The 13,455-nt window shown below is 43.4% G+C and overlaps 1 pseudogene; it reads left to right on the top strand.

Annotated features, from left to right (window-relative positions):
• Nucleotides 1-10,716: 10,716 nt before the first annotated feature.
• LOC145521507 (5S ribosomal RNA) lies at nucleotides 10,717-10,832 on the top strand (annotated as a pseudogene).
• The last annotated feature ends 2,623 nt before the right edge of the window (nucleotides 10,833-13,455 follow it).

Genomic DNA, 13,455 nt, shown 5'->3' on the forward strand with positions numbered 1-13,455 from the left:
CGGGCCCTTGAAATTATGTGACGCCACCTGAGTTATTTTGTGCAATGATACGTAAGAGGACATGATGGGTTTTGCTTCCAGGCAGACGCTTTAAGAGCCTGCACATGCTTTGCTACTTTCCCTTTCTCTCTGCTGTGCGACCACTGAGTCAGACCACCGGTGGCTGAGATGAACACTTGGAGCGATACCCCAGCCCAGCTGTGGTGTGGACTAGGGTTTATTCATTATGACAACAGAACCTAGCCCAGCCTGACTGTGGTACACAGAATTTGACCATGCCCTCCAGACCCCTGTCGAATCCCATCCCTTTGAGTGTGGGTGGAGCCCGTATAGGATGGAACATCACTTCAGTGGTTTGGTTAATTATACGGCTAAAGGGATCTTGTGGATGTCTTGGAGATTACTAACCAGCTGACTTTAAGTTACTTGGAAGGGAGATTACCCAGGGGAGCCGATCCAATCACACCAACCCTTTAAAGGCAGGGGTTTTTCCCAGGTTGGTGGAAGAAAGGGAAGTCAGAGAGACTCCAAATGTGGACAGAATTTGACTCACACTGCTGGTTTGAAGGTGGAGAAGGCCACACAAGAAGGAACGGGGCTGCCTCTAGGAGCAGAGAGTGGCCTTGGCTGGCCTCTCGTCCAGAAATGGGAACCTCAGTCGTACAGTCATAAGGAACTGGGTCTGTCAGTAACCTGAATGAATTCGGGAGCAGATCCTTCCCCAGAGCCCCCAGACATGCGACAAAGGCCAGTGCAACCCGCATCGAGGAGCCCAGCTGACTCCACCCAGACATAGCCCTCCAGGGCCAATAGCTAATAAATGGGAGCTATTTTAAGGCTTCAGGTTTGTGGTAATTTGTTACACAGCAATAGAAAGCAAATACAACAAACAATACATTATTACTTGAAGATTATTCCTTGAAGATTATAATTTCTCGATTTAATAACGCACGTGTAATACTCCGCAGGCTGCCCTTCAGTGGTTTATTTGCCAGTGTCTATATCAGACTCAGGATTTCCTGATGGAGGAGCTGAGCTGATCATCTCTGTGTCCCCAGGCCAAGCATCCTGGACGGATGCTCTGAGATGAAGTACAGGTGACAAAATTGTCACATCCCACCATGCCTGGTTTGAGGACCTGGAAACTGATAGCAGCCAATATGGGTGCAGAGATTGCTGAGTGCCTGGTGCTGCTGTCAGAGCACTGTGCGCACGAACCACGGCAACCCTCAGAAAACCCCAGTCAGGGAACTGTGGTACCATCATATCCCTACTTCACAGGTGAGGCACCAGCAAGGCAAGAATTTGAATAACTTGCTCAAGGTCACACACAATTAATTAGAGTGAAGCCCAGGTTCAAACCAGACAGGCTGGCTCAACTCTGTGTTGCTAATGCCCCATTACCCTGCCAACTAAGAGAAAGAACGCAATAAAAATTTGTTAAGGGACAGTGAATGGACATGAGTTTGAGCAAGCTCCGGGAGTTGGTGATGGACAGGGAAGCCTGGCGTTTTGCAGTCCGTGGGGTCGCAAAGAGTTGGACACGACTGAGCGACTGAACTGAACTGAAGGGACAGAGTGAAGGCAAGAGGGAAGAAAATAATTTCTTTTTATGCTAACAAGCTGTGTGATACTGGGCAGCTTGCTATCCTATCTCTGAACCTTAATTTCCTTAGAAAATGATGGGTGACTATTATTTAAGGTGATGTTTTGTATTTTTCTCCACGCTCAACGTGGTGATTCATTGCTTTTAAGGCAGGGGTTCCCAACCTCCGAGATCTAATGCCTGCTGATCTGAGGTGGAGCTGATGTAATAATAATAGAGATAGAGGGCACAGTAAATGTAATGTTGTTTGAGTCGCCCTGAAACTAACATCCTTACCCCAATCCATGAAAAACTATCTTTCATGAAACCACTTCCTGGTGCCCAAAAGTCTGGGGACTGCTGTTTTACGGCATCCGTCATCGACACAGTGAGTCCTCTCTACCCTGGGCAGGACCAGTCTGCCAGTTGCACAGCCTGAGTGTTGGCTCATGGGCACATTGGGCTCTGAGCCACCCGTTTGCAGTGTGTCTCGATCCCGTGGGTCTCGGTGCCCTGAGGCCCCTCACAGGGAGGTGGGTGTGAGGACTGAAGTGGGGTACCTGGTTCAGGCAGAGTGCGGGATGCTCACTCAAGAGTAATCTCCCTTCCAAGACCCTGCCTCCAGGGCACCTGGAAAATTCCCTGATTGTTAGCAGATATATGTTGTGTTAGAGATAGTATTCAAAGATACTTTTCCCCTTTGTTTTGTTTACAGGATGGTAAATGATTCACTTAACTCTTTTAAATAAATTAACAAAATTGGTTTAACTGAACAAACATGCTTGTTGCATTGGAGTCACACATATACAAACAGAGTTCTTTTCACTTTAGGACCTGGGACCAGGAGCCAGTTTTGGCTCCTGATCTATGAAAAATCTGTACCACAGTTTCCATCTTTAATTATTTCTTTTATAATGAAAGATGATCCATTTCTCCTGCAATGTTCTGAGTATTTCTAGAGCTATGCTATATTCCCTTGCACCTATGAAAAAAAGTTTTTTTGTGGTAAAATATAGATAAAGTATTTTTCAAAATGTTTAATCTGTTTTTGAGTGTCAAGTTCAGGGGTTTAAGTACATTCACAATGTCATGCAACCGTCACCACCATCATCTCTAGACCCTTTTCATCTCTCCCAACTGAAACGCTATGCCCCTTAAACACTAACTGTCCCTCTTCCTCTCCCCCAGCTCCTGGCCCCCACCATTCTGCTCTCTTGTGGAGGGCCAGCTTGATTTAGAGGTTTCAACCCGAACCAGAGATCTAAGTCACTTTCTTGCTGGATGAGTTCTCTATTTCCTTACCTGTAAAATGGAGACAATGCTGGTGATCACCCTTCTCAAGCTCAGGGCTGAGGGAGGAAGAAATGGTTGAGACATGCAAAGCCCTTCGACCAGCCAGTGCCTGGGGTAGGGAGAGCACTGTGGGCCTGCTGTTATTATTATTTATGTGATTTCCAGGGACTTCTCTGATGGTCCAGTGATTGAGACTTCTCCTTCCAATGCAGGGGGTACAGGTTCTATGCCTGGTCTGGGAGCTAGGATCCCGCATGCCTTGAGGCCAAAAAAACAGGAAATTAACAATAGAAGCAATATTATAACATATTGAATAAGGACTTTTAAAACGGTTCACACCAAAAATATCTTAAAAAAAAAAAAAAACAACCGTGTGTGTGTGTGTGTGTGTGTGTGTGTGTGTGATTTCCAACCCCAGAAATACAGTTCCCACCCCCAGCTCCTCAAGACACTGCACCCTGAGCGGCTCAGGCACTGGGACACACCATCTTCATCCCTAGGAGCTGGTTGAGGGCTTGGACCTGCTAGAAGGACTGAGAATGTGGGTGGAAGGAATGAATCAACAGTGCCCTTGTCACTTTTCCTCCCATAACATGAAGTCTTGGGAGGCCAGCGCCCAGCACTGCCACCATAAACAAGGGCTCCTGAAACCTCCATTCATCTTCCTGGTCCTGTGGATTCCAGCCTTTCCGAGGTTAAGGCTTCCTCCCTCGGGAAGCACTTTGAGTGTTTTGGCCTCCATCCTTTCAGGAAGCCTCGAAGCCAACACACACCCAGGGCAGGAAGTGGGCAAGAAGGACTTAAACCTTGGGTGGAAAACATTTCGCCTCTTCAGGAACCATTTCAGAAACCGGCTGTGCGTCCACATTGCTGGCACGAGGATTCGTGTTAAGTGTGACCTACTATGTTTTTTTTTTCTGTGAATAGTTCCTTTTTTCCTTCATGAAAAGGCCATAGTTTCTGAGAGGGCGGCTAGCTTAAGGCAAGGAATCAGGAAGGTAAGGAGGGCAGAAATGGGTTCTGAGCACTCATAGCTGTAGCTCTCAAAACTTTCTGAGCAAACATCCCGAGTTCAGTTCAGTTCAGTCACTCAGTCGTGTCCGACTCCTTGCAACCCCATGAATCGCAGCACGCCAGGCCTCCTTGTCCATCACCAACTCCCGGAGTCTATCCAAACCCATGTCCATTGAGTCAGTGAAGCCATCCAGCCATCTCATCCTCTGTCGTCCCCTTCTCCTTCTGCCCCTAATCCTTCCCAGCATTAGAGTCTTTTCCAATGAGTCAGCTCTTTGCATGAGGTGGCCAATGTATTGGAGTTGCAGCTTCAACATCAGTCCTTCCAATGAACACCCAGGACTGATCTCCTTTAGGATGGACTGGTTGGATTTTCTTGCAGTCCAAAGGACTCTCAAGAGTCTTCCCCAACACCACAGTTCAAAAGCATCAATTCTTCGGCATTCAGCTTTCTTCAACGTCCAACTCTGACATCCATACATGACTACTGGAAAAACCATAGCCTTGACTAGACGGACCTTTGTTGGCAAAGTAATGTCTCTGCTTTTAAATATGCTGTCTAGGTTGATCATAACTTTCCTTCCAAGGAGTAAGTGTCTTTTAATTTCATGGCTGCAATAACCATCTGCAGCGATTTTGGAGCCCCCCAAAATAAAATCTGACACTGTTTCCACTGTTTCCCCACCTATTTCCCATGAAGTGATGGGACCAGATGCCATGATCTTAGTTTTCTGAATGTTGAGCTTTAAGCCAACTTTTTCACTCTCCTCTTTCACTTTCATCAAGAGGCTCTTTAGTTCTTCTTCACTTTCTGCCATAAGGGTAGTGACATCTGCATATCTGAGGTTATTGATATTTCTCCCAGCAATCTTGATTCCAGCTTGTGCTTCATCCAGCCCAGTGCTTCTCATGATGTACTCTGCATATAAGTTAAATAAGCAGGGTGACAGTATACAGCCTTGACGTACTCCTTTTCCTATTTGGAACCAGTCTGTTGTTCCATGTCCAGTTCTAACTGTTGCTTCCTGACCTGCATACAGTTTTCTCAAGAGACAGGTCAGATGGTCTGGTATTTCCATCTCTTTCAGAATTTTCCACAGTTTACTGTGATCCACTGTGGCTCAGGTCATGAGCTCCTTATTGCCAAATTCAGACTTAAATTGAAGAAAGTAGGGAAAACCACTAGACCATTCACGTATGCTGCTACTGCTGCTGCTGCTAAGTCGCTTCAGTCGTGTCTGAGTCTGTGCGACCCCATAGACGGCAGCCCACCAGGCTCCGCCATCCCTGGGATTCTCCAGGTAAGAATACTGGAGTGGGTTGCCATTTCCTTCTCCAGTACATGAAAGGGAAAAGTGGAAGTGAAGTCGCTCAGTCGTGTCTGACTCTTAGCGACCCCACGGACTGTATGTAGCCTACCAGGCTCCTCTGTTCATGGGATTTTCCAGGCAAGAGTACTGGAGTGGGGTGCCATTGCCTTCAGGTATGACCTAAATCAAATCCCTTATGATTATACAGTGGAAGTGACAAATAGATTTAAGGGACTAGATCTGATAGACAGAGTGCCTGATGAACTATGGACAGAGGTTCGTGACATTGTACAGGAGACAGGGATCAAGACCATCCCCATGGAAAAGAAATGCAAAAAAGCAAAATGGCTGTCTGAGGAGGCCTTACAAATAGCTGTGAAAAGAAGAGAAGCGAAAAGCAAAGGTGAAAAGAAAAGATATTCCCATCTGAATGCAGAGTTCCAAAGAATAGCAAGGAGAAATAAGAAAGCCTTCCTCAGCGATCAGTGCAAAGAAATAGAGGAAAAAAACAAAATGGGAAAGACTAGAGATCTCTTCAAGAAAATTAGACATACCAAGGGAACTTTTCATGCAAAGATGGGCTCAATAAAGGACAGAAATGGTATGGACCTAACAGAAGCAGAAGATATTAAGAAGAGGTGGCAAGAATACACAGAAGAACTGTACAAAAAAGATCTTCATGACCCAGATAATCATGATGGTGTGATCACTCACCTAGAGCCAGACATCCTGGAATGTGAAGTCAAGTGGGCCTTAGAAAGCATCACTACAAACAAAGCGAGTGGAGGTGATGGAATTCCAGTTGAGCTATTTCAAATCCTGAAAGATGATGCTGTGAAAGTGCTGCACTCAATATGCCAGCAAATCTGGAAAACTCAGCAGTGGCCACAGGACTGGAAAAGGTCAGTTTTCATTCCAATCCCAAAGAAAGGCAATGCTAAAGAGTGCTCAAACTACCGCACAATTGCATTCATCTCATACGCTAGTAAAGTAATGCTCAACATTCTCCAAGCCAGGCTTCAGCAATACGTGAAACGTGAACTTCCAGATGTTCAAGCTGCTTTTAGAAAAGGCAGAGGAAACAGAGATCAAATTGCTAACATCTGCTGGATCATCGAAAAAGCAAGAGAGTTCCATAAAGATATCTATTTCTGGTTTATTGACTATGCCAAAGCCTTTGACTGTGTGGATCACAATAAACTGTGGAAAATTCTTAAAACATCCCAAGAGATGGGTATAAATCCTCATTTTACTCTTGAGAATCTTAGGTTCAAAGGAGTCAAGTGTCTTGCCAAAAATATGCTGCTGGTCATGGGCTGGAGGGCTTCCTTGGTGCCTCAGACAGTAAAGAATCCGCCTGCGGGCTGGTAAGAAATCATAGATCTTCTGGGTCCCAGAGCTGATGCTCCTCACCATTTGGGATGTCCCTAAACCATCTTCATTGGCTCGGGGTATCCAAATATGCCAAATAAACGCACATAGACTATATTTACTCACCACAGACTTTCAGATTGTTTTTCACACTCGGCTGAATTCACTGATGCACAGATGTAGGACCCTAAAAATATTACAAAATTATGGAGGAATATCGCATACATTTCCAGGCCGGTCATGCCGATTTCACACTTTACTTTTAGGTCTTCCTAATTCTGTTTCAACTAAATCTCTGCATTCTTATTATTTGCTTATTCATCTGTTCAGCAGAGTTTTCAACAGCAGCTGGGCTTCCTATATCTACAGAATTAGTCTTGAAAAATGAACCAGAAGATATATGGAAAGCAATCAAGCCTTTCTCAACAACTACACTATAACAATAACCTCTTATGCATGGGTGTCACATGTTTGTAAAACATGTGCCCCTTAAAAATGAACTTATATACTAAACAGAAATAGGCCCATAGACATAGAAAACAAATTTATGGTTACCAAAGAGGAAAGGAGAGGAGAGGGATAAATTAAGAATTTGAGATTAACATATACAAAACTACTATATATAAAATACATAACCAACAAGGACATACTGCATAGCACAGGAAACTATGCTCAATATTTTGTAATAACCTATAAGGGAAAAATTATATGTATATGTATATACATATATACGTATATATGTATGTATATGTGTATGTATGTATGTATAGGCTTCTCCAGTGGCTCAGTCAGTTCAGTTCAGTTCAGTTCGGTCACTCAGTCGTGTCTGACTCTTTGCAACCCCATGGACTGCAGCACTCCAGTCTTCCCTGTCCATCACCAACTTCCGGAGCTTCCTCAAACTCATGTCCATCAAGTCAGTGATGCCATCCAACCATCTCATCCTCTGCTACCCTCTTCTTTTGCCTTCAATATTTCCCAGCATCAGGGTCTTTTCCAATGAGTCAGCTCTTGGCATTTGATGGCCAAATTTTTGAAGTTTCAGCTTCAGCATCAGAATATTCAGGACTGATTTCCTTTGTGATTGACTAGTTGGATCTCCTTGCAGTCCAAGGAACTCTCAAGAGCTTTCTCCAGTACCACAGTTCAAAAACATCAATTCTTTGGTGCTCAGCTTTCTTTATAGTCCAACTCTCACATCCATACATGACTACTGGAAAAACCATAGCTTTGACTAGATGGACCTCTAATAATGTCTCTGCTTTTTAATATGCTGTCTAGGTTGGTCATAGCTTTTCTTCCAAGGAACAAGCGTCTTTTAATTTCATGGCTGCAGTCACCATCTGCAGTGATTTTGGAGCCTAAGGAAAGAAAATCTGTCACTGTTTCCACTGTTTCCCCATCTATTTCCCATGAAGTGATGGGACCAGATGCCATGATCTTCATTTTTTTAATGTTGAGTTTTAAGCCAGCTTTTTCACTCTCCTCTTTCACTTTCATCAAGAGGCTCCTTAGTTCTTCTTCACTTTCTGCCATAAGGGTGGTGTCATCTGCATATCTGAGGTTATTGATATTTCTCCCAGCAATCTTGATTTCAGCTTGTGCTTCATCTGGTCCAGCATTTCTCATGATGCACTCTGTATATAAGTTAAATAAGCAAGGTGACAATATACAGCCTTGATGTACTCCTTTCCCAATTTTCAACCAGTCTGTTGTTCCATGTCCGGTTCTAACTGTTGCTTCTTGACCTTCATACAGATTTCTCAGGAGGCAGATAAGGTGGCCTGGTATTCCCATCTCTTGATGAATTTTCCACAGTTTGTTGTGATCCAGTGGCTCAGCGGTAAAGAATCTGCCTTCAATGCAGGAGACACAAGAGATGCAGGTTCGATCCCTGGGTCGAGAAGTTCCCCTGGAGGAGGAAATGGCAACCCACTCCAGTATTCTTGCCTGGGAAATCCCACTGACAGAGGAGCCTGGTGAGCTGCAGTCCATGGGGTCACAAAGAGTTGGACATGACTGAGTGACTGAACACACACAGAGAGACATGCACACACATGTAAGCATATGTATAACTGGCTCACTGCAATATACCTGAAACTAACACAGCATTGTCAATCACCTACACTCCAATAATAATGTGCCACAAATGTGTCATTTTCTCTATGATGCCTGGGCTTCTGAGCATGCTATTCCCCTGCCTGAAACACTATTCCCTGCTCCCAATCCTAATGCAATGAGGCTCAGACTTCTGGTGACTGGACTGTCTGTTCCCCGATAAAGCATTTTCTGATTCCAGGCTAGAGGAACCACTTGCTGTGTTCTCTCCCCTAGCTTCTCATGCTTCCCTCTCCGTTTCCTATTTGTCTTTCCTGTACACCTTCTGTATTACTCCGAGCTGAATCCTGAGCACCCAGCACAGCAATTGACTCCAGAAATATTGCTGCTATTCTTCCTTGTATTTCATGAATGAATGACTTATCGAACACATTTTATCAATAGCTTTTGTAAATACCACACTCCTGCAGTGTGTCCTGCGACAGATTTCTTATCATTGCTATTGCTATCACAATGACAGTTTTGTCCCGTGTTTTGCAAAAAAAAATCAATCTATGCACTTAAAAAAAACTTTATCTGCTGTGTAAAACATGTCAGGTGTTTTTCAGAATAATCTTCATGTTTTCCTCCTTGAACTATTGTTCAAAAATGAGCAAAATATCTAGCAGAGCTCCCCGTGCTATATACAGTAGTACCTTGTGGGTTATCCACTTTAAATATAGCAGTGTGTACGTGTCCATCCCAAACTCTCATGTTATGTGGCAGCCAGGATCGGAGGGGAGTTTGGGGGAGAATGGACACATGTATATGTACGGCTGAGTCCTTCTGTTGTCCACCTGAAACTATCACAACATTGTTAATCAGCTATACTCCCAAAAGCCTTTAGCATCCTTATATTCATTTAGCTGATTCTTAAGTTGGTCACAGCCCTTGAGTAAATTTGTCAGGTGGCTTGAGGAGCATCTTGGGCTCTTCTCAGTGTCCATCATCAGACAAGGGTTGCAGATGCATTTTTGTGGCAGTCTTGCCACAGAAGTCTTGCAAGAGTCAGGGGCAAGAGTCTTCATGGAATTCTCCATTGATGGCTGATGTCTGCTTTCCCTCCCTGGCCATCAGCAACTTCCTTTGAATGATAATAAAAATGCATTTTTGTGGTTAAATGTAAATTTGGTTCCAGAGTCCCACAGATGTTTGGAAAACTCTGCTTCTATTCGCAGACTCAACTGGGGGTGGGAGTGGATTTTAGTACACGGCTGAACACTCAGAGATTAAAGCCTAAACGCCTCTGCTGGATATGCTGGGCTCAATCACTCACCAGTGACATCATTTCAGAACCATGCAACTTCATATCACCATTAAATTGTCTGCAACACACTTCCTTCCTTCATTTTACTTGTAGCACCTAATAGCAACCATTTCCTAGGAGTCTTGATAAGTTTCATCAAAGAGATGAATAGATGAATCTGTCTCTGAGCCTTTACTGTTCATATAATAATCTTATAGGATGATTAAAATAAGTGAATGTTTGTAACATGCTTATTATACTAATCAGCACATAGTAATTACTCAATAAATGGGTAAATGATGACTGAAACATTCTTAGTCCTTGAGGGGGCTGGAGGAGGGATTGGCATATCATGCAGACAGCAGGAGGGGGCTATGAAAAGAAGGACAATTCATTGAATGATGCTTCCTGCCCCAATATTTCAGGCAAACACTTCCCACGTATGTCCTGCCTGAACATGGGATGCCCTAACGGCCACAGGAGGGTAGAGGAGGAACTCTTCACTTTGTCAGGGTTGGGCAGTAAGTGGGGTTGGGGCTGGGGGTGGGAAGGGTGGGTAGGGAGCAGTCAGGGGTTATTTGTACATAAGAAGATGACGGAGCTGGACCCTAGAGGCTTGTCAGCCATCCCCCCGCCCCCCCTCCCCCCGGGAATAAGAGCTGGGCATCCCCAGCAAAAACTTGGACTCATACTCAGAGAGCTAAAGGATCTTTGAGAACATTTATATTCAAAGTCAGTAAACAGAATGTATTTGCCTCAGGAACACAAATTAAAGTAATTGTAAAATTTAAAAAAAGTTAGTCTATGGCCATACCATCCTGAACGCGCCCCATCTTGTCTGATCTCGGAGGCTAAGCAGAGTCGGGCCTGGTTAGTACTTGGATGGGAGACCTGGAAATACCGGGTGCTGTAGGCTTAAAAAAAAATTATTCTTCATGGATGTTTTCAAAAACATTTTTCTTCTATCATATTCAAAATTGTGTTTTAAACTAAAAGGCAGAATATAAATTATCACAGAATATAAAATATAATTTAAAAATTGCTCTTCATGTGTGTTTTTAAAAATATTTGTCTTCTAGAATATTCAAAATTATTAAACAGAAAGTCGGAATATAACTTACCACAGAACATAAATTAATATAATTGCTAATTATACATTATAATAGAAGAAAAATTAAAATGAAAATACTTTAAACCAGTGAAAAATGATTTATTACTTTGAAAATGTGATGAAATCTCATGGACTATTCTTATGAAATACTGTAAAATTTTCGATTCCAGTGTTCAATGTCAACCCAGTTGCTAACATAAAGAATCTGTAGAACTTCCCCATTGGTCCAGTGGTTAAGACCCAGAGCTTCCCCTGAAAAAGGTATGGGTTCAATCCCTAGTCAGGGAAGTTCTGCATGCCATGTGGGATGGCCAAAAAAATGAATCTATATCACACTTTATTTTTTATTTTTTTAATAAATTTATTTATTTTAGTTGGGGGCTAATTACTTTACAATATTGTAATAGTTTTGCCATACATTGACATGAATCAGCCATGGGTTTACATGTGTTCCCCTTCCTGGACCCCCCACCCACCTCCCTCCCCATCCCATCCCTCTGGGTCATCCCATTGCCCCGGCCCTGAGCCCTTGTCTCATGCATCGAACATGGAATGGTGTTCTGTTTCACATACGATAATATACATGTTTCAATGCTATTCTCCCAGAACGTCCCACCCTCACCTTCTCCCTCAGAGTCCATAAAATTGTTCCATGCATCTGTGACTCTTATTCTGACTCGCATATAGGGTTATCGTTACCATCTTTCAAATTCCATATATATGCATTAGTATACTGTATTGTTGTTTTTCTTTCTGGCTTACTTCACTCTGTATAATGGGCTCCAGTTTCATCCATCTCAGTAGAACCGATTCAAATGTATTTTTTTAATGGCTGAGTAATATTCCATTGTGTATATGTACCACAGCTTCCTTATCCATTCGTCTGCTGATGGACATCTAGGTTGCTTCCATGTCCTGGCTATTGTAAACAGTGCTGCGATGAACATTGGGGTACACGTGTCTCTTTCAATTTTGGTTTCCTCGGTGTATATGCCCAGCAGTGGGATTGCTGGGTCATATGGCAGTTCTATTCCCAGTTTTTTAAGGAATCTCCACACTGTTCTCCATAGTGCATAAATCACAGCAGGATCCTCCATGACCCACCTCCCAGAATATTGGAAATAAAAGCAAAAATAAACAAATGGGACCTAATTAAAATTAAAAGCTTTTGCACAACAAAGGAAACTATAAGCAAGGTGAAAAGACAGCCTTCAGAATGGGAGAAAATAATAGCTAATGAAGCAACAGACAAACAATTAATCTCAAAAATATACAAGCAACTTCTGCAGCTGAATTCCAGAAAAATAAACGACCAAATCAAAAAATGGGCCAAAGAACTACACAGACATTTCTCCAAAGAAGACATACAGATGGCTAACAAACACATGAAAAGATGCTCAACATCACTCATTATTAGAGAAATGCAAATCAAAACCTCAATGAGGTATCATTTCACACCAGTCAGAATGGCTGCTATCCAAAAGTCTACAAGCAATAAATGCTGGAGAGGGTGTGGAGAAAAGGGAACCCTCTTACACTGTTGGTGGGAATGCAAACTAGTATGTCACACTTTAAACGAATTCTATCTAGACTTACACATACCCAAATAAGCACAAGATGAATATTTTTGTTGTTGTTCAGCTGCTCAGTCATGTCCGACTCTGCGACCCCATAGACTGCAGCATGCCAGGCATCCCTGTCCTTCATCATCTCCTGGAGCCTGCTCAAACTCATGTCCATTGAGTTGGCAAAGCCATCCAAGCATCTCATCCTCTCTCATCTCTTTCTCCTCCTGCCTTCAATCTTTCCCAGCATCAGGGCCTTTTCTAATGAGTCAGCTCTTCGTATCAGGTGGCCAAAGTATTGGAGCTTCAGCTTCAGCATCCGTCCTTCCAATGAATATTCACCATTGATTTCCTGTAGGAATGACTGGTTGGAGCTCCTTGCAGTCCAAGGGACTCTCAAGTCTTCTCCCACAAAGAATATTTAGTAATGCAAAATGTTCGTCAGCCATCCCATGCATTCTTGCCAACACTGCCCACTCTTGAGTGCCTCTGGATCTCCCTACCAGAACCAAATGAGAGCTAGAAATGGATCCTCAGGACAGCAGGGAAATTGTAGTCTGTTATGCAGGAATCTGGTGGTTCAGGAACTCCAGAGCAGGGGTGCCAAGTGTTAGATCTTTTGTCTTTTCTTGTAAATAAATCCTTCGGCTGTTCAAATCCTCTTTACTCTTGGAAGCAGTGTCTGTCTCTAGTATCAGCAGTGAATCAACTTACAAATCTTAGAAGCACTGGCATGCAGCCACATTTTGTTTTTAGAAGATAATGCCTGAGATGCTGGGAAGTGTCCCTGGGTTTCTGAGCCATCTTTAGGGTTTTGGGACGTTGTGTGCTAGCTCCCCTGGGACAGAGGCCCCAGGAGTTCT

Source organism: Giraffa tippelskirchi, chromosome 1 (assembly GCF_054371585.1).
Source record: "Giraffa tippelskirchi isolate mGirTip1 chromosome 1, T2T-mGirTip1v1.2.pri, whole genome shotgun sequence".
Taxonomy (NCBI): Eukaryota; Metazoa; Chordata; class Mammalia; order Artiodactyla; family Giraffidae; genus Giraffa; species Giraffa tippelskirchi.